The sequence below is a fragment of the Heterocephalus glaber genome, unplaced genomic scaffold, assembly GCF_053883595.1.
Source record: "Heterocephalus glaber isolate CG9 unplaced genomic scaffold, H.glaber_assembly_v1.0 deba00001613, whole genome shotgun sequence".
NCBI lineage: Eukaryota > Metazoa > Chordata > Mammalia > Rodentia > Bathyergidae > Heterocephalus > Heterocephalus glaber.
The window spans coordinates 634,585-654,098 of record NW_028258384.1 but is presented as its reverse complement, the minus strand read 5'-3'; the positions used below and the strand labels follow the sequence as shown (position 1 = coordinate 654,098).

Sequence of the window (19,514 nt, the reverse complement as noted above, 5' to 3'; positions counted from 1 at the left end):
TAATAACTCTCTGTGGAGTTTCTTGTGATACCCAAAGGGTCAATGTCTGCTTGGGTTGTCAAGGAGGGCAGCAAGGACTGCTAACTCCGAGGAGCTGGAACATCATGAAGACAGGATGTTTTACCAACTGCAGCAGAGATGGGCCTTATGGAGAAAAAAAAATGAATGCTCCCTAGAGGACAATCAGATAAAAGTTAATAATTCAGCCAAACTGTCACTATGCCTTGCTAACCTCTGTACTCAGCAGAACACTATGCTTTGTTGTTCCTCAACAAATGTGGGAGTTTGAGTTAGTTTTGGACTTTACTTTATTTAAGTGAAGTCTCCTGACCTCTGACAAAGATACTCTCTGTCTCTCATGTTTTTCATTCATCACTCTACCAGAGTTTGCTGGCCTGAACCTGGCAAGTGGCGCCTGAACAGTGACATGAAACTGCTGTGATGGTGAGTGCAAAGCCAAAGAAAAGTGAAACTGGAAGGAGTGCTGTGTAAGCAGATCATTGATTAGGGCCTTTCAGCCCCTTTGGGATTCTTCTGTTATTCAGGGTAACACTGGGGCAGTCGTTATCAACAAAGCAAAAGTGTTACATGAAATTTTGCACCAGTTATTGAAGCCTGCTGTTGCTTTGGTCACCAAAGAACAGCTTGTTAAGCTTTTAGAGCTTGTGCTTGAACAAAACCCATGGTTTCTGCATCATGGTAGTCTAGATCTTAAATAATGGGATAGAGTAGGAGAGAATCTGAAGAGGGCTCAAAGACAAGTTAGAAAGGTACCAGTGGCCAGCTTGATAACTTGGGGTCTTGTCCCTGTTGCCCTGGTCACAGTTAATGGGGAGAATGAAATTAAGGAGGCTAATGAATCAGCTATTAAGCCATCAGCCACTCCCACTGCTAGCCCAAAAGATCTTAAGCCATGTGGAACTCCTCCACCTTCACCACCACTGCCCCTGATGGCCCAATCTGCATTTACGGACTGCCTGAGGGAGGCAGCTCTCTGTGGGGGACATTACAGCTTTCCCAGGGCACGTAGGAAATGGGAACAGGATACATACCTTCCTCCTACAATTTGAAAACTACAAAGAGATCAGAAAGTGTATCAGAGAAAATGTGCCAACTCGCTCCTTTACTAAAGGGCTGATTATTGCTTTAGGCACCCAGCATCACATTACTCCTGGGATTGCAGGGCCTTAGCAAAGATCTGTTTGGAAGCCTCTCAATATTTGCTACAGAGACCTGAGGTTCATGATCTTTATGAAGAACAAGCTTCTCAGAATGTGCTTGTGGAAGTATAAATCAGATGTTATAGGGAAGAGGGCTGTATGCCATGATTCATGCCCAGCTCTCTTTCCCAGGACAGACTTTTGAATAATGAACTCTTGCAGCCATGTGGTTGCATTTCTGCCTCCAGCCAGCCCTCAGGGTCACTTTCGGAGATCATCAGGACCCACAGGAGTCCTTTGTGCAATTTGTTGACCCGTTACAATAGGGCATCAGAGGCAAATTAGCTATCTACAGGTCCTGGATATTCTTTTGCTTCAATTTGCCTATGAAAATGCTAATAGAAAGGGGCCAGGGATTTGTCTCAGTGGTTCTGCCGCCTGCCTCAGGCAAGCGCAAGGTCCTGAGTTCAATCCCTGGTACCAAAAAAAAAAAAAAAAAGAAAAAGAAAAAGAAAATGCTAATAGGAACTTCCATGACGCAAAAAAAAAAAACCTATTCATGCTTGAGTTCAGGCTGTGGGGGACCTTATAAAGGCATATCAGTTGGTGAGCACAAAGGCACATAAAGTTAAGGATTTTGCTGCCACCATTCAGCCTTTTCCTAATAAAGGGAAAAGTGCTACTTGCTTTCAATGTGGAAAACCTAGTCACCTTAAAAATTACTGCAGACAGAAAGGAGGGGGATCTTCACCTGCTGGACCAATTAACACTTCTCAGGCCCTGTGTCTTTGCCCTCACTGTAAAAAAGGGAACCACTGGGCTAATCAGTGCCATTCTAAATATGATAAGGACAGCAACTTTCTCTCTTTGGGAAACACCCAAAAGAGCCTGCCTGGGCTACACAAATAATGGGGGTGATGGCCTTCAATCAGATGAAAAAACAACTATCCCTTCCCTCTGTGCCAACACTCAGGGAAGTGCCAGACTGGACTTGCTCACTAGAATAGAAGTTAACCTGTTAGAGGGAAAGGCCCCTCAAAAAGTCCCTACAGGAGTCTTCAGACCCCTTCGGACTGGGACTGTAGTAAATGTAGTAAATGCTCAAGGGGTGATGGTGATTCTGGGCATCATAGACACAGATTATCAAGGGGAAATTATGGAATTTAATCCAGGGAAAGAGAATCCAAAGTTTTACTTGTGGAATGAAAACTGCTCAACTCTTCCTCTTGCAATACTGGGTTCCTTGGTCTAAAGAAAAGGCGAGAGGAGATCAGGGATTTGGTAGCACTGGAGATCAGGGAGTCTATTGGCCCCAGCCCATCACAGCCTTATGATCTGCTTGACTGTTCAGATTTTTAAAAAATTAAAGCTTCCTAGGACTGCTGGACACAGGAACAGATGTTAGTATTATTGTAAAAATACAATGGCTTGAAACTTGGCCTTGCCAAAGAACCTCCTCTGGGTTGGTAGGAATTGGAACCCAGTCTTTCATACTTGAGAGTAGTGCTATTCTTTCTCTCACTGGCCCAGAGGGAAAGACAGTGCTCATCTAACCACATGTCACCGATATACCTATAAATCTTTGAGTCAGAGACCTATTACAACAATGGAGTTTTTCACTAGGTAATCCAACATTTTCATAGATGCCACTGCTGTTACTCCCCTTGCCTTCACTTGGCTCACACAGGAGCCAGTCTTGGTTGAACAGTGGCCATTAAAAGGAGAAAAATCATACCAAGTTCACCTTTTAGTACAGGAGCAGTTACAACAGGGACATACAGAACCCTTCCAGAGTCCTTAGATTTCCCCTATTTTTTTGTTATACTAAAAAGTCAGGGAAATGGAGACTACTGGATGACCTCTGTGCAATCAATACAGTCATTCAACCTATGGAGGCTCCTCAGTCTGGGCTCCCTTTCCCATCTATGATTTCCCAAGGCTGATCATTGGTAGTGATTGATCTAAAATATTATTTCTTTATCATTTTTTTTGGCCCCTCAAGATTGTGAAGTTTGCTTTCACTCTTCCTTCTATCAATAACTCAGCTCAAGCCCAGAGATTTTGTTGTAAAGTGCTGCCCCAAGGGATGCTTAACAGTCTTACTATATGTCAAACTTTTGTGGCTCAAACACTAGCACCAATAACACAACAGTGGCCTGAAGCAATTATTTTTAATTAAATGGATGATATCTTGTTGAATACTGAAAACACCCTGGAGCTTTTAAAAGTTATATCATCCAACTGCTAGAACAAGGTCAAAGTTTGGGGCTAATTGTAGCACTCAATAAAGTACAAAAAATCTTCCCCCGGAATTATTTGGGTTACATTTTAACACAGCATACTATTAAGCCCCAAAAGGCTTATATTAGGAATGACCAATTGACTACTTTAAATGATTTTCAAAAATGCTAGGTAATATCAATTGGCTCCATCCCAGTTTAGGGATCCCTATACTATTTGACACACCTATTTAACATTATTCAGGGTGATCCTGATTTGTCCTCCCCTCATACCTTAACCCTGGAAGCTGAAAAGGAATTATGACTAGTGGAAGAAGCTATTAAACAGTGTCTACAATTTCCTATTCAATTATTTATTTTTTTCACTCCTGGCATACTTACTGGACTTAATGGATAATTGACATTAAAATTTTAGAAAGGCTCTTTTTGAGCCATGAAGGCCATAAAAATATCACATCTTATGCTATGCTCATAGCTTCTCTTTTCATCATGGATAGAAAGAGAGTTAATCAATTGCCAGGTTGTGATCCTCACATCAGGACCCCCATTCCTCATGGGGAATTTGAAACTTTGCTTCAACAGTCTGTGTTACTACAATGTGCACTAGCTAATTTTACAGGAGAAATTTTTGGATTTTGGCCTGCTGATAAGCTCTTGCTTTTTAACTACTACTTCTTTCATCTTTTCTAAGGCTCTTCATTCTGAACCCATTCCACAGGCACATACCATTTACTGATGGCTCTATCTGCACTAGGAAGGCAGGTATAGTGTCAAGTTCTCTAAAATTAAGTAGGGGTAGATTCACTTCCACTCAGAAGGCAGAATTTGGCACTATCATACTTGTTTTACAAACTTTTCCTCAGGAACCTTTAAATCTAGTCTCTAATTCTCAATATGCTGTGTACTCTGTAAAAAATATTGAGACCGCCAATGTCAAACCCTCCATGGCACCAGATCTCTTCTTTTCATTCAACTACAGAAGTTAGTCCAGACACACTGTCATCCTCTTTTTATTACCCATCTCCATTTTCATTCTGGGCTCCCTGAACCCATTTCTAAAAGAAATGAAGCATCTGATTCTTAGTTATGTTTTCTGTTTTTGGTGATGCTCATGAACTGGCATGCCTTTGCAAGGATTTTGATCTAACAAAGATTCAACCCTAAAATATTGTACAACAGTGTTCCTCATGCCAGAGGATGGGTGACACTGGCTCTCTGCAGGAAGTTAATCCCCAAGAATTGGAACCTAATCAAACTTGGCAAATGGATGTTACTCATGTCCTTTGTTTTGGCCTGTTATCATATGTACATGTCTCTCTTGATACTTATTCAGGAATGATACATACAACTGCACAGTGTGGAGAAGCTACTTCTCATGTTATTCTTCATTGCCTTAGCTGCTTTGTCACATTGGTTTCCCTAAGCAAATTAAGACAGATAATGGCCCTGCATATAGCACTTTCCATTTTCAGGCTTTTTGCAATCAATGGAATATGTCCCACACAACAGGTATCCTTTACAATCTCCAAGGTCAAGCACTTATTGAAAGAGTTCATCAAACCTTAAAAAATATGCTAAAGAAACAAAAAGGGGGAGATGATAGGGGTACAACAGCAATCCAAAAATGAGATTACATAAAGCTCTGAATACTCTTAATTTTTTCAATCTTACTGATCAATGTCACACCCCTGCAGAACAACATTGGGCTTCTAAGCCCGCACACACAGAGCACCTACTAGTTCTATGGCAAGACATTAACGCTAACCCTAACCCTAACCCTAACCCTAAGACATTAACTCATGGGTTTGGGAGGGCCCTGTTTCTCTATTTACATGGAGTCAAGGGTTTGCTTGTGTATTGTTATAGGAAAGACCAATTTGATTATCAGTATGGTTAGTGAAGCCTTACCAATGGCCTTCAGGGGAGAGAACCTGATTCTCCAGATTCAGAGCCTCTACTTGGAGGAAAAGAAAGACCCATTTCCCTTCCTGCTGCCAGGGATGACTTGAGCTCCTGAGATGACATGGGAGAGCCTGAAAAGAATGACCCAAAGAGTGGATGAACGCTGTTGACCCATGGGACAGCAAAAGACCCCTTGAATCTGGATTGCAGGAACTCACTGGAGAATGATACCCTTATTGTTTGTTATTGATTGCTCTTTTTCTCCTTGTCTAGTGTGTAAAATCAGAATGAAGGCATTGGTGAGCCAAAAACAACAACACCGAGTCTGGATTACTAAGCAATTGCTTAAAGAAACAAAAAAGGGGGAGATGTGAAGTTCCTTGCAACACCCAGTGGATCAATGTCTGCTTAGGTTGCCTGGGGGAGGGGGTCATAGAAGATTGTTAACTCCGAGGAGCTGAAACTTCTTGAAGATAGCATGTATTGCCAACTCAAGCAGAGATGGGATTTATGGAGAAAAAAAAGGAAGCTCCCTAGGGGACAATCAGAAAAGTTAATAATTCAGCCAAACTGTCACCATGCTTTGCTCACCTCTGCACTCAGCAGAACACTATGCTTTGTTGTTCCTCAATAATCTGGGAATTTGTTTGATTTTGGTGAAGTCCTCTGACCCCTGACAAAGATATTCTTTCACATTTTTCATTCATCACTCTATCAGGCTTTGCTGATCTGAACCTGGCACGTGGAGCCCGAACAGTGACATGAAACTGCTGTGATGGTGAGTGCAAAGCCAAAGAAAAGTAAAGGAAGGAGTGTTGTGTAAGCAGATCATTGATTAGGGCCTTTCAGCGCCTTTGGGATTCTTCTGTCAGTCAGGATAACACTGGGGCAATCATTAACAACATGTGTTACATGAAGGTTTTGCACCAGCTACTGAAGACTGCTGTTGCTTTGGTCACCGAGGTACAGCTTGTTAAGCTTTTAGAACTTGTGCTTGAACAAAACCCATGGTTTCTGCATCATGGTAGTCTAGATCTTAAAACATGGGATAGAGTGGGAGAAAATCTGAGGAGGGCAACTCTCAGTGTGAATGGTCTCTAGTCCCCAGTAAAAAGACACACATTGGCAGAGTGGATCAAGAAACAAAACCCAATGATATGCAGTATATGAGAAACACATTTAATGTAGGGCCACTGTGTTCTCTCTTGCATGATGACCCACCTTCACACTATAGGGTATACTTCTTTTTCTATTTTTACTTGGCTCAAACTCACTCTGCAGAGCCTGTTCTTTTCCTATTTTTAATAAAACTATGCTATCATTTCTGCTGGTCTTGATCAAGTCTATGCTGAGGATAGGAAGAACCTAGAAACCACCTCCATAAGGAGATCCAGCACCCTACCCCCAAACCCAGTAGCATAATTTGGCGTAGGCTTCCGGAATAGGTAGCCCTTTGGGAACATTTTTTCTCCCTTTCTCCTAAGATGAGGGATACAAAAGACTTCTCACAGAACCAGGAACTGTTTCCTGTGTTTCCCAGCATGTGAGGTGAAGGGGAAATGCACAGCCTCTGTTTTTCTTCCAATTTTAGACTGCAGGAGGTCTATAGGCCTGCTTCAAGTTTATCTCTCCCATTTTTTCTTTTCCCATTTTTGTTCACTCATTGTAGATACAAGTGAGTAAAGAAAGCCTGTTATTAACCCAGTTGCAGAACAGATTGTTCATGTACCATGTGTTTTACCTAGAGTTCAGCATGTATATTTTACCCTAAGTTTCTCTTCTCCATAACACTTTGCTCAGCAGTGTTCTCACTTTTTGGGAGAGAAATAGCTGTTAATAATTTGGTCTTCTTCCTGAGTAGCTGCCTACCTGAATTTACTCCTTTTCTGCTCAAAGTCCCATCCCCATGATTACCACAGATGGCCATTTCTTTCTCAGGGTTCTATCTTAGTCAGGGTCACCATCTTGTCTCTTCACTTGACTGGCTGCCATCTTGTCTTGTCACATGGCTGGCAACCTCTTTTGGATCACCCACATGGGTTCCACCACACTTTCTTCCCATACTTGTTTCTTTTAACAAAATGCAGATAATTTAGAAACATAACCCTGATGGCCTCAGCAAAACAAAGGAGCAGCCAGTAAAGTTTAACTCAAGTGACTATGAGACATTCTCAGCATTTTCAAAGGGTTTTTTTTCTTAAAAAAGAGGTTTCCATCTCTAATTTCTTAAACAAAGCACCAGAGATTTTGGGTTTTTGTTTTGTTTTGGTACCAGGGATCGAACTCGGGACCTTGCACTTTCGAAGCAGGTGGTGGAGCCACTGAGCTAAATCCCCAGCACCAGAATTTTTATTACTGGGGGTAAATGTGAGGGATAATGTTTCTCATGTGGCTCTACCCTGCTTAAGTAGAGCCATCCAGGAGTGCAATGTGACTAAGGGTGTCCTGGTGGGAAAGGACTCCACCCTGATCTCATGGGAGTTTTGAAAGGTTAGGTAGACCCATCAAGTGGCTCAACACTCCTCTCCCCATGGAATTAGTGGTTTCCCATAAGGAGACAAAAAGTATTCAGTAGGACTTTCTTCTATCCTTCAATAAAAGATGCCAACATTGTCCTGGCTTTGGATGGAGACATCTGTCTATTGAATACTTGAATCTCTCAAGTGATGCTTTGCTGGCTTAAATTGATTCCACTCCTTCTGTATGGGATGCCATTTTAAGGAACCAAGAACTAGCTCTCTCTCTATTGGCCCCAAAATGATCCATGGAAAAATCTCCTGAAAAATGCCCTGTAGATTCCACTGACTTCACCACTAGGCCATATTCTTGATCAGTGGGAAAGGATTGACCCCACTAATTTAAAAATGGTATAGATTATTTACTATTGTAATATAATTTGGGTTCAATAGGAAATAGGAAATGGAGAGAGATGAATAAGGGATGGCAGTTTAAATTATGAGACTATTTTTAGTTAAATAATTTGTTTAAAATGTAGAAGGTGGAGTGAAATCCCTGATGTTCAGGATGCTGTGAACCTTTATCTCAGGAAAAGCCCAGAAACTATGATATTTAGAGTGGCCCCTGAGGAAGAGAGAGGTATCTTTGATGATCCTGTCTTTGGATCCCCACCTGTCTGTCAGGAGGATATGGGTCTCTCCAATCTGTTTAATAAAGACATTTCAGATGGGAAGTCAGACGTCTATGACCCAATTGCTAAACATGGCCTTTTCTTTGTTTGACAATTGGGATGTAGAGGAAGGTCAAAAGAAAAAAGCTAGAATTATAGTTGTTGCATTTGGCAGTGTTTAAACTTACACAAATCATCTAAGGAAAACCAAAGGATGATTGACTGCAAGAAGACTGCAGTAAGCTCCTGCCTGGCCCCTGCTCTAAGTGTGAGGTAGCCAATGTGTCTGAGTCATGGCACTGAAGCGTTGAATGTTCCAGCTCCCAGAGAGGGGCAAAGCCAGCCAAAACCCTCATGTCTTGCTCTGAAGAGGCTGAAGTGAACCTATAATGCCCCTGTCCATGGACAGCACCATTTCCTGCGAGGAACCCTGGGCAAGGCTGGACATCACGAGTGACTCAATTCAATTACTTCATTCTGTTTTGATTTATTTCTTTTGAAAACCCTTCTCTAGATCTGTAGACATATCTGGGGTTGAGGGGGACCCTAGTTGGAGATTTTTTACATCTCCTTTGACATGTCACTTGAAGGGCAAATATGTAACCATGAGTTGGCAATTGTCAGCCAGGTATGGTGGCACACACCTGTAATCTCAGCACTCAACAGGCAAAGGTAGGAGAATCATCAAGAGTTCAAGGTAAGCCTGGACTACATAGTGAGGTCAAGGCCAGCCTGAACTACGTAACAAGACCCTGTTTCAGAGAACCAAATAAAAAGTCTGTAATTGTCCTACAGCAGCATCTTACTCCCTTGCTAGGAAGAAATTTCCTAGCAAAATTGGGGGCAATTCTCAAATTTTGACAAAGGCTAAAATGGATTTTACCTGTTGGGACTATAGCAGGTCTCCCTGACCAAATTAGCCAACAGGTGGATCATGCTGCATGGTATAATAAAATACCTGACTTAAGAGAACTCTTCTTCCTCTACATATCAGAAAAGAGAAGAACAGCTTTGTGTGTCTTGATCCAAAGGCTAGGACAAGAACTCTGCCCAGTTGCATACTTTTCAAAAAGTTAGATGTAGTGGCTGCTGAATGGCCACCCTACCTGAGGGCAGTAGCAGCTATAGCATATGCTAACAAGACTTTAGGACAAAAACTAGAAATCCTCCCATCAGATCAGAGCAATTTTTGAGACCAAAGGTTACTTGTAGTTAACAGAGGAGCAGTTTGCCAAATATCAGGCCATGGTCTTAGACATTTCTGATGTTGTTATAAAAACTTGCACTACTCTGCCAGGTATGGCAGTGCACACCTATAATCTCAGCACTCAGGAGGCTAAGGCAGGAGGATTGTGGTGAGTTTGAGGCCAGCCTGAGTTACATAGTGAGTTCAAGGCCAGCCTGAACTACATAGTGAGGCCCTGTCTCAAAAACATACAAACAAAAAACCTTGCACTACTCTTAGTCCTGACTCTTTAATGCCTACAGGCCTAAGTGTTAGTCACTCTTGTGAGCAAGTAATCTACCAGATGTAAGCAGGCAGAACATCAGTGACCTGCTCCTCCAAGACCCTGAAGAGGTGTGGTTCACTGATGAAAGTAGCTTCGTCCAAGAAGGACATCAAAAGGCAAGAAGGACATTGAAGGACAAGAAGGGCATTGAAAGGACATCAATGCATTGAAGTGCATCAAAGTTATGCATTTCTCAGTTCACAACACTTCATTGAAACCAAACCTCTTCCCCCAGGGACCTCTGCTCCGAAGGCAGAGCTAACAGCTCTTACTTGGGCATAGATATTAGGAAAAGGTAAAAAAGCTAAATATTATATATATATATATATATATATATAGAGAGAGAGAGAGAGAGAGAGAGAGAGAGAGAGAGAGAGGGAAAGACTCTAAATATGCCTTTCTGATGGTATATGCCCAAGTATTCATCTGGGATGAAAGGGGCTTGCTAACTAATAAGCAACCATCTATAAAGTACAAGCAAGAAATTCTACAGTTCTTAGAGGTAGTCTATCTTCCCAAGCAGACCACTACTAAAAGTAATCAGAAGACTACTACATGTTGTTTAAGAAAACAATTCAACAGGAAGAGATAACAATTATAACCAGTATACCCAGCTTCATAAAATGAACATTAATGGACATTAAACATCAGTTAAACACAAAAATAATTATAATGGGGGACCTCAATACCCCCACTGTTCCAAATAGACAGATAAACTAGACCAAAAAATCTACAAAGAAATATCAGAGTTGAAACAAATCTGTGAACAATGAAATTAATAGATATCTATGGAGTGTTCCACCCAACAACAGAATACACATAATTCACAGCACCACAGGAGACTTTCTCCTAAATAGATCACATAGTATCCCATAAAGCATGAACACACACACACACACAAATTGAAATTATCCCATGAATATTATCAAATCATAGTGCAATGAAACTTCAAATCAATGGCAAAAGAAACAACAGAAATTATTCCAACACATTGAAACTAAACAATACCCTCTTGAATAATCAACGGGTAACAAAAGAAATAAAGGATGGAATTAGACAGTTTCTACAATCAAACTTTAATGCCAGTACAACATACCCACATCTATGGGACAATGAAAGCAGTCCTAAGGGGGAAGTTTACAGTGATAAATGCCCACTTTGGAAAAACAGAATAAGCCAAAACAAATAAACTAATAATGTGCTTTAGGGTTCTAGAAAAACAAGAACAATCCAAATGCAAAGTTAGAACAAGGAATGAAATTACAAAGATTAGAGCAGATATCAATGATTGAGATTTAAAAACAACATAAAGAATCAATGTATCAAAGAGCTGGTTTCTAAAAGAATAAACCAAACAGATAAACCCTTATCTAATCTCATCAAAAAGCAAAGAAAATACTAAATTTTTTTAAATCAGACATGAAAAAACAAAATTGCAATGGATATTGCTGAAATCCATATTATTACTAATATCTTTAAAAATCTGTGCTTCAGTAAACTGGAGAATCCAGAAGAAATGAATACATTCCTAGGTACATATAAATTACTATAACTGAACCAAGATGATATAAAAACCTTGGATAATCCAATAACAGGCAATGAAATTGATTCAGTAATTTTTAGAAAGCTACCAACTAAAAAAAAAAAACAAGGACCCAATGGATTCATCACTAATTTCTACCTAAACTTCAGGAAACATTTAACTTCAGTGCTCCTCAAACTCCTTAATGGAATTGAAAGGAGAAGTGGTATTCCCAAAGTCATTCCTGGAAGCCTTACCCTAGTTTCAAAACCAGACAAGGACATGTCCTCAACAAGATACTAGCAAAGAGAATGCAAGAAATCACTAAAATATAGGCTTTATCCCAATGATGCAAGGATGGTACAATATACACAAATCAGTAAGGTCATACATACATTACACAAACAGAAACAAGGAAAAGTATCATATGATTTTCTCAAAAGATATAGAAAAAGCCTTTGAGAAAATGCAAAATCCATTCACGAATAAGAAAAACCTTGAAGAAAATAGGACCTTCTCTCAATCTGATTACAGCTATTTATGAAAAACTTACTATCAACATGATATTAAATTGGAAAAAGTTGAAAGCTTTACACCTAAAACCAGGAACAAGACAGGGATGTCTACTATCACCACTCCTGTTCAAATAGCACTCAAAACATTAGCCAGAGCAATCAGGCAAGAGAAAGAAATAAAAGGAAAGGAAAAAGTCAAATTATCATTATTTGCAGACGACATGATCCTTTACATAGAGGACCCAAAAAATTCCACCAAAAGACTGGTAAAATTAATCATCAAGTTCAGCAATGTAGCAGGATACAAAATCAATGCACAAAAATCAATAGTGTTCCTGTGTACTAATAATGAACTCACTAAGAATAAAACTAAGAAAACAATATCATTCACAGTGGCATCAAGAAAAAATAAATACTTAGGAATTAACCTATCCAAGAAGTGAAAGACCTCTACAATGACAAAAGAGATTGAAGAGGACATCAGAAAATGGAAAGCTTTTCCCTGTTATTGGATAGGAGGCAGCTACTCTCTAAACTAGCAAAGCAATTCACTCCAATCAAGGACAAGTCTCATTTCTGTTGGATGGTGGAGGTTTTGTTCCTTTATGAACAATCAAAGAACTGTCATGGTACCCAAAGCCCAGTGTGGGGATCAAATCCACAATGTAAATGAAATCTCAAGTAATCATAATTGAGTTAGTCTGACTTTTGTTTGTTTAGGACATTCTGTATTGTACTTGTCCTCAGGTATGGCTTAATCATTAGAGGTGGGTGCTCTCTGTGGTTTCTAGAAAGCTAATCTTGGGCACCCCAGAACCCTATAGCACTGCACCCTCTTGTCTTCGAGCTGTGGTCTAGCTGTCAGATCTAGGCACTCTCTGTGATTTTTCAATATCTAACTTCTTTTTCTATAGGAGATGTTATCAATGACGCTTGCAGTGGATCTCAATCTCCAGTGAGACAATATGATGCAAACTGAGAAAGACAATGAGAACAAAGACACAGACACAGAGATTTGAGAGAAGCTGGGTCTTGTGGCTAATCTAAGCTGCTCTGGGCAGCAAAGACAAAAGGCACCAAGGGCATCCAGTGTTTATTCATTGCAAGCATGAGAAGCAGATGAGCAGGGTAGAGTTTGGACACCTACTGATAACAAGTATCGCAGGCAAGACTGTGAAATGGAGACACTAGCATATCTTTGCTGAAGAAAACAAATGGGTAATTCAGAGGGAAAGAATTTATTTGGAGTCAAGTTGATCTTGGCTGGAAGTGAACTCAGCTGAGCCCTACAACTTCACAAACAAGGACTTAAGTCTCGGTAGTAGCCATTAACAGCGGAGGTATACTCACCCAACTCTGTTATTTGACATGCCCATTTGAGTCACATAAAGAGTCCGTCAGACTCCTAAAATAATACAGTGAAATTGTGGAGGGGGAAGAAGCTTGTGTCACTTATAGTCTGCTAATACTGAGCAGAGGTGTATGCTACATTTTTTTCCTCTGACCTTCAGGACCCCTCCCCTTACAGGAATTTATCCTCACTATGTCCTGTCTCAATACCATTGACAATAACTAACTAAAATGAAAAGCTAGCAATTAATTTAATCTGAGGGTTGAAATAACTCTGCAATGAAATTTTGAAACGATGAAAGAAAGTGAAGAAGACACATTCACACACAAAGGAAAAACAGCTCATGTTCATGGCATGTAAGAAACAATGTTGTTACAATATCCATATTATTCAAAGCAATATACAAATTGAAGGGAAACTTCTATCAAAATATCAAGGACATTCCTCACAGAAATAGAGAAAACATTCCTATAATTAATATGAACTTACAAAGGAGCCAGAGTAGCCAAAGCAATCCTGAGCAAAAAGAACAAAGATGGAGTCATTAAAACACACAATTTCAAAACACACTACAAAGTTAATGTAACCAAAGAGCATGGTATTGGTGAAAATACAGACACAGGCAATGAAAGAAAATAGAGAACATAAAAATGACTCTATGAGGGCTGGGGATTTAGCTCAGTGGTTCTGCCGCCTGCCTTGCAAGCGCAAGGACCAGAGTTCAATCCCCAGTACCAAAAAAAAATGACTGTATGTATTCATAGCCAATTTATTTTGACAAAGGCACAAAGAACCAACATTGAAGAAAGGATGGTCTCTTCAATAAATGATGCTGGGTAAACTGGATATGCATATGCAGAAAGATGAAATCAGACCTCTATCTCTCAACATAAACCAATAAACTCAAAATTGGGCAAATATTTAAATGTGAGACACAAAACTACAAAGCTACTGGGAGAAAACATAGGGAAAACTTTAAGACACTGGTCTCAGCAAACATTTTTATATTACCCCAAAAGTACAGAAGACAAAAGCAAAAATTGACAAATTGGGTTACATCAAACTAAAAGTATTGCACAGCAGAGGAATCAATCAACATAATTAAGAGACCACACATGGAAAGAGAGAAAATATTTACAAACATTTAATCAAAAACAGATTTTCAGAATATAGAAGGAACTCAATTCAAGAGCATAAAACAAATAATCCAATTTTAAAATGATGAAATGGTCTGAAAGATGTTTCTCCAAATAAGATATATGAATGACCAGGGAATACATGAAAAAATATTCACCATCACTAATCAGGGAAATGCAAATCAAAACCACAATAATGTGTCACCTCACACTGGTTTTCATCTGTACTATATAAAAATAATAAAAGATAAGTATTGGTGAGGATGTAGTGAAAAGAAAACACAAACTGTGTTGGTGAGAATATAAATTGGTACAGTCAATTGGTATAACATAGGTTCCTCAAAAAATTAGAAATAGAACTACCAGATGATCCACCAATCCCAGTGCTGGGTATACAGTAGCTTAAGAAATTCAAATGAGTATTTTAAAGAGACACCTGCACTCTTGTGTTTATTGAAGTACTATTCATTATAAGCAAGATATAGAATCAACCTAAGTGTCTATCAATGGAGTTATGAATAAAGAAATTGAACTAAAAAAAGAAATAAAATGTGACATATAAACACAGGGAATATGATTCCACCATAAAGAAATGAAGTTCTTTCATTTGTAGCAATATAGATGGAACTGGAGGACATTATACTAACTGAAATAAGTTAGGCACAGAAAGACAAATACTTCCTAGTCTCATTTATATATGGAAGCTGAGAAATTTATTTCATAAAAGTAGAGCATAAAATAGTGGTTACTAGAGCCTAGGAAGGGTTGGAGGGCATAGGGATAGAATGAGTATAGTTAATGGATACAGGGATGCAATTGGATAGGAGGAATAACTTCTAATATTCTCCTGTACAGCAGGGAAACTATGACTGAGAACAATTAATTTATATTTCAAAATTGCCAATAAAGAAGGTTTTGAGCATTCCCTGTCAGGAGTCATTCTACATAATTTGGGGGAAAATCGTTTCATAATTAAAGCATGACTATAGCTGTCTAAGGCCCAATGTCACCTTGCCCGAGAGCCAGCTATGGCATATAGAAACATAACTGTTTTAGCTCTGGTCACAAGTTGAGGCCTTAATGATCCCATGATACTATGATGCTCAAGGGCAAGAGTACATTAGCTGAAGGCATCCTGATTCTTTGAAAATGGGGTAATAATAAAAAAAGAGAAAAGTTTCACCTGGGGGAAGGACAAGATCTTTATTAGCATGCTATCTTGTCCCATCTACTGTTAGAGAATGCTCTCCTTACTGCTCTCATTAACATAAGATCCTCAGTGACCTAAGATCCTCATCAACATAGGATTACTGCCATGCCGTAAGTCATCTGATACTCCCTCCAAATATTGTATGTATCCAATAAATAACTGCTAGCTTGGAGTGTCTTTGTTTTTGCCCACTCTGAGGCACTGACCTCCCGGCCCCACATGTACTTTGAAATTACGCAATTCTCTATTGTCTTTCTTTCTTTAGCCCTCACTGGTCCCCTTTCTTGCCAGTCAGGATTGATCGCCCTCTGATAGTTCCCAACACAGAGAAATTTTAGACGTTTGAAGTGATTGATATGCCAATTACTCTGATCAGGTCATAACACATTATATACATACATTGAAATATCACAGTGCACCCCATAAATATGTATAATTATTATGTCAATTTTTAAAAAATTAATGTGTATAGATTAAGATCTCCAATCAAAATGCAGCTGCTCTCAGAATTTTTTTAAAGATGCAATAGTACAAATGGCCAATAGGTATATGAAAAAATATTCAACGTCTTTGTTATAGTTTTTATCCAGATGTTCCTCAAAAGCCTCATGTGATCATAGGTGGGAGCTTTGGAAGGTGATTGAACGATAGGGGCATTATAGCTGACTTGCTATTAGGAAGTGGGGCCTCGTCAGAAGAGGCAGGTCACTATGGGCACGACCTAGAATGTTACATCTCTCTTCCCGGCTCCTCCTCTTTCTGCTTCCTGTCCACCGTGTCATAAGCAGCTCTCCTCTACCATGCCCCTCTGTCATGCCATCCTGCCTTAGAACCAGGTGACTATAAACTGTAATTGTAAGCCAAAATAAACCTCTCTTCCTTGAAGAGGTAAGCGTTGGGTTTTGTTTCCCAACAATGAGAAAGATGACTAAGACAGGTTTTGGTGTGGGAAATGGTGCTTGCTAAAGGCCAAGAGAGTATAGAATGAATTGTAGAAGGTCGTTATAAATACCAGCTACAACCACATGTCCAGTTATAGAAACAAAGATTATAATTGCAATTTTTCTTTATTTTGTTAATACTCTTGTGTATACATTCACATATATTATAAATAAGTATTTATGTTTTCTTTGTAACATAATGTTGATAGACTTAATATTGGTTAATTATTATTAAATCTAAATATAATGTGCAAGTTATGAAATATTAAGAGAGATGCAAGATGGCCATATGTGTATCACCCAAATAAAAACTGCTTTCTATTCTGGGGAGGGAATTAGTGCACATCCATTTGTTCACAGGATAGTTATATTACAGTAAGGATAATTATGAACTTTCTATTGTATTTGGAAACTATGGTTTAAGATGTGTTTGCTTGTCAAGTTGACAAGGGGTTGACTGTGATAGTTAATTGTGATATGTCAATTTGAATAGATTAAGAAATGCCTAGCAGATTAGCAGAGCATAGTTCTACGTGTGTCTGTGGATGATTGACATGTAGACTGAGGAGGGTACACCAACCCTGGATGTGGGAGGCAGCAACCAATAGGCTTATAGCCTGGATGGAAAAAAGGGAAAGAAGAAGAAAGTCTTTCCTTTTGCTTCTTGGGAGGACCCAAGACTTTGTCATTACCTTTGGATTTCATCTTTAGTTCCTTCAGGCTTCCAGCAGACTCTTTAGCCTTTCAACACAGACCCTCTGGCTTTCTGACACAGACTCACCCTGGACTCTGCAGTGAGCTCCAGGCCTTCGAACTTTGGATCCTCCGATTTTCCAATGCACAGATTGCCATCTTGCATTCTTCCACCTCTGATTTTACAGGCAGCCATTGTAAGCCTCTTTAGTAAATCTTTTATATATCATATATTTTATATTAAATTGTGGGGGCATTGGCTAGAGGTATGTATGAGATGGATATGCACAGGTAAGGGACTTTTGGAGCCACACACTCCAAACTTCCTGGAATGTATGGTTACAGATTAAAAGATAACTTACAGGGCCACAAGTCAAGTAGGATCAAAATGCATTGCCTTAAGGAATGAATGTTCTGGTCTTTGTTCTCCCCATATTCCCATTTATCATTTAGATTGGTCTCAAAGTCAGTCATTTAACACACCACCCTGATCTTTCCCTGTCCTCCTCCATCCCCTTTAAGAGTTCCTGCATAGACACCCTTCTTTTTTATTTTATTGTTGCTTCGTGGTTATATCAATGAAAGGCCACGGAGGCTTCAGTTTGGGGTTGTCATTTGAGACTTTCTCATGCTGAGGGATTGTGGTTAATGGCAGACCCCTTGGGCCCTCTTGGAGTATGGATTGGACATTGACTCTGAGTAGTCTTTGAGTAATTTTTCACCCTTTTGTGCCATGCCACAATTGCCAACTGTGACATTAAATCTGTTCCTCTACTGAACCCTAACTGTTATAATCTTTCACCACCAGGGGAATGCAAATCAAACTATATTGAGATGCCATATCACTCCAGTCAGATTGGCTATCATCAAGAAGACAAAAAAGAACAAATGCTGGCAAGGATGTGAGGGAAAATGAAGACTTCTATACTGTTGGTGAAAATAAAAATGAGTACAGTCACTAAGGAAAGCAGTACAGCATTTCTCCAAAAACTAAACATGGAACTACCATTTGATCCAGCTGTACCACTCTTTAGTTATTCCCCCCAAAATTAAAGTAACATACTAAAGCGACATCTGTATAACCATGTTTGTTGTAGCATAATTCACTATAGTTAAGCTGTGGAACCAGCCTAGGTGTTCATCAACGATGAATGAATAAAGAAAATGTGATATATAAATGGAATATTACTCACCCATTAAAAGAATTAAATCATGTCATTTGCAGGAAAAATGAATGGAACTAGACACAATCATGATAAGGAAAATAAACCAGCTCTGAAAGACAATTATGAATTTAACTTCAGATATTTGAAGATTCACAAAATTTTCTTCTGTTGCACATTTCTAGCTTAATTTCAGTGTGGTTTGAGAAGACAATGTGTATATACCCTGTAGTTTAGATCTGAAATGTTACCCAATGGCTCATATATTAAAAGGCTACAGTCCTTGGCACTGTTACAAGGTGTTGGAACCTTTAGAAGGTGAGGCCAAATAGAAAGGAGTTAGGTCATTCAGGCATGCCCTCAAAAGTATATTGTGACCAAACCTCCTTTCTGTCTCTCTTTTTGCTTCTCGACCACCATGAGGTGAAGAGGCTTCCTCTGCCACTTGCTCCCAAGATGATGTGTCTGTCATGCTGCCATAAGCCCAAAGCAATAAGGGAAAGGAGATAGACCTTAACCTCTGAAACCACAAGCAAAAATAAACCTTCTCTTATTAATTTGATTATCTTAGGTAATTTGTCACAATGATAGAAAGCTAGCTAACACAAAATCAATTCTTAAATTTGAGGCTTGTCTTATGGCCTTCCATATCATTTATATTTTAGAAGCTTCCATATGCTTTTGAGAAGAATATATATTCTGGTTGCTGGTTGGAGTGCTCCAAAAATGTCAGGTCTACTTTATAGTGCTGTTTAAATATTCTATATCCTTGTCTATTTCTATCTCATTTTGCTCTCTATTATTTTTTTGGTACCAGGGATCGAACTCTGGTCCTTCTGCTTGCGAGGCAGGCAGCAGAACCACTGAGCTAAATCCCCAGCCCCTTCATTTTGCTATCTATTATAGAGTTGGGGCATTTAGGTCTCCAACTATTATTGGTGAATCTTCCATTTATGTCTTCAATTTTGTTAGTTTTTTGTGTCATGTAGTATTGGGCTCTCTTGTTAGGTGAAGATATGTTTATTATTATTTTCTCCTGTTGA

General features: G+C 39.3%; 1 long non-coding RNA gene across 1 annotated transcript; it reads left to right on the top strand.

Annotated features, from left to right (window-relative positions):
- Positions 1 to 260: 260 nt before the first annotated feature.
- Positions 261 to 18,557, top strand: LOC101726749 (uncharacterized). The gene is made up of 3 exons (XR_206196.4): positions 261 to 444; positions 6,021 to 6,080; positions 18,117 to 18,557. It is a non-coding gene; the product is annotated as an uncharacterized LOC101726749 (long non-coding RNA).
- Positions 18,558 to 19,514: the final 957 nt, after the last annotated feature.